Source organism: Dendrobium catenatum, unplaced genomic scaffold, assembly GCF_001605985.2.
Source record: "Dendrobium catenatum unplaced genomic scaffold, ASM160598v2 fragScaff_scaffold_1557, whole genome shotgun sequence".
In the NCBI taxonomy this organism is placed as follows: Eukaryota; Viridiplantae; Streptophyta; class Magnoliopsida; order Asparagales; family Orchidaceae; genus Dendrobium; species Dendrobium catenatum.
In genome coordinates this window covers 625820-628581 of record NW_021320019.1, presented here as the reverse complement: position 1 = coordinate 628581, position 2762 = coordinate 625820, and the positions used below count along the sequence as shown (strand labels likewise).

Here is a 2762-nt window from a genome sequence, read left to right as displayed (position 1 = left end):
ATACTAGAGGATAATGAGATAAGTTTAGTGGAGTGGCTAGTCATCCTTATAGTGAGTAAAATAACACTTAAGAGTGGAAAGGAGTGTGGAAAGTGAAGTTGTAAGGAGGGTTCACTTATGGGAGACTCCATTTGCAGGATCTATTTAGGATTCTCCATTATGGGTGATATTTTCTTCATCTTTTCTATTTGTAACCTTTTTTAAGCAAGTAATGAAAAATGTTTTGCTCCAAATTATTTCTATAGCCCTAAACTTCTTATTTTGGGATGATGATATGAATAATCTATGTATATTCTAATATAGACTCTTGTACATAAAGGTTAATCACAATTCTCAATTTCTCTTATGCTTTATTTAATTTATGCAATGACCATGTATAAATTTAAAAACTAGTGTGATACATTACTTTAGTAGAGGAATGTTAAAAAAATTAGGAGAATTGAGATGGAATGCTTTTATACTTAGATATAAGATGAGTAAGATTCTAGATTTTATGGAGATAATATCATTGTAGAAAGATCATAAATCTTTCTTTACACCTTTATAAGGTTGACATAGATCTAAGGGTATTTATGCCTGATCCAGTGCTATTATAAATGATTATGGTTAGGAAAACATAGGTTCATTCACTATCATTAGCTTAAAACATCTTTAATTATATGTATCTTCACTATTTTATGCATTTCTCAGTAGTTATAATATTTGTTCTTTTTTTCATTGCATAGGATAAATTTAATAGCTTATGTGGATAGTACTAGAGTCAACTGTAGCATCATATTTTCTCATAGGATTGACACTCTCTCATACATCTTATTACTTGATCAACACATACGATTGTGTTATTTAAGAGCTTATAAAATATATATTCATAATACCAAGTCAATTCATAAGAAGCAGATAACTTGCCCAAAAACTAATTTTTTGGCGTTGTTATTGGGGAAATAATGTATGCTTTTGTAATTATCTTTATATTATCCAAAAAATGTTGTATATTTAACCCTACTTAATTTATTTTGGTATTTATTATTATTGCTGTCACTAGTGAAACTGTGAACTTATTTTTTTATAATTATTATTTTTAAGTTGTTATATTGGATTTTATTTCCTATTTATTGTTGTTGTATACATAGTAAATCCAATAAAGGACCATTATTATTTGAACTAGTAATAGAAATAACCCATAAAAATTTTTAAAAACTAAATAGATTTTAGTTATAGGAATGGCCAAACTAAATCCAAATCAGAACCATCCTAGACCTCTTAGGGAGTGTGCTGATCCCATAGTTGAAAAAATTCATCAGAGTATCAACTGATCTACAATCCAAGAAAATACTTTTGAGCTAAATCCTACAAGATCCAAATGGTTTAGAAGTCTTAGTTTAGAAAAACTACTTTTGAGGACCCCGACTTATATTTAGCAAGGTTTTTTAGAAATTTATGCAACATTTGTTATAATGGAATCAATAATGATTCTATTTGACATACATCTATTTGAATTATCTCTAAGTACTTTCCATCTTCTAAAATTGTAAAGTTTAGGAGTGATATTACTTCTTTTTCCCAATTTTATGGAGAGTCAATTTATGAGAGCTAGGAAAAATTTAAGGAGATGATTAGAAAGTGCTCTCAACATATTTTGCTAGATTGGTTGGTTATTAAAACTTTTTATAATTTTCTTGTAGAATCCCTTAGGTAAATAATTGATGCAACTTCTAGATGATCTTTAATGTCAAAATATTTTGATGAGGCTTATGTCTTGATAGAGAAAATGAAAACAAATAACTTTTAGTTATGATAGGGTGAATCCTAAGAAAGTAGCTAGTGTTTTATGAGTAGGATGTTTTACCTATTTATATTGCTCAGGTAGCTTATATGTCTAAGTAGTTAGATAATCTTCGAGTTAGTTTAGTATTGGGATCATCTCTCCATTTATAAGAGAATGATTTGAATTTTCTAGCGAGTCTAGTGCTTGTGGGGTTGAGAATGTGATTGTTATGGAAGATAAATAATCCATATTTATATACATACAATCCAGGTTGAAAGAACCATGCTAATTTTAGTTAGAGTAATAATAATGGTGGAAATTAATAAAATGCAAGTCAGCCTAATTCTATAGTACATTGGAATAACCCTCAACAGTCTGTAGTGAACCCTAGAACCTTTTATCCCCAAGCTTTAATGAGAATAATCAATTCAATGGAAGACACCTTTGGAAGATTTAGTGCTTCAGATGGGAAACCAATTATAGAGCCAAAATGCTACACTTAGAAATATAGAAAACAAAATAGGCCATCTTACTATTTTGATTAATAGTAAATCCCATGATGATTATGCTAATCTTCATGATAAGAATTTGGAAGAGCATTACAATACTACTCTGCTAAGAAGTGGAAAAGATTTAGGAGACTCTTATAAAAAAAGATTAAACTCATGAGAAAATTATGGTAGAAAATCCTATAGTGCCTGACTCACCTAAGGAATAACCAAAACCTATTAAAGAAGATAAAAGACTTATTAGCAAAGTTGTAGAGCATCCACCACCACTCTTTTCTTAGAGACTAATTAAACAAATATGGATAAATAATTCTCTAGGTTTTTGAAAGTATTTAAAAAGTTAACTATTAACATACCATTGTTAGAAGCCTTAGAGTAGATTCCCACTTATGCTAAACTTATGAATGACATCCTTAATAAGAAAATAAAACTATGGAAATTTAAAATCGTAGCATTAACTAAGGACTATAACACTATTATAAAAAAAA

The 2762-nt window shown here is 28.8% G+C and overlaps 1 non-coding gene across 1 annotated transcript; it reads right to left on the bottom strand.

The window, feature by feature from the left end:
- Positions 1 to 1531: 1531 nt before the first annotated feature.
- Positions 1532 to 1638, bottom strand: LOC114581149. Its single transcript, XR_003702993.1, has one exon. It is a non-coding gene; the product is annotated as a small nucleolar RNA R71 (small nucleolar RNA).
- Positions 1639 to 2762: the final 1124 nt, after the last annotated feature.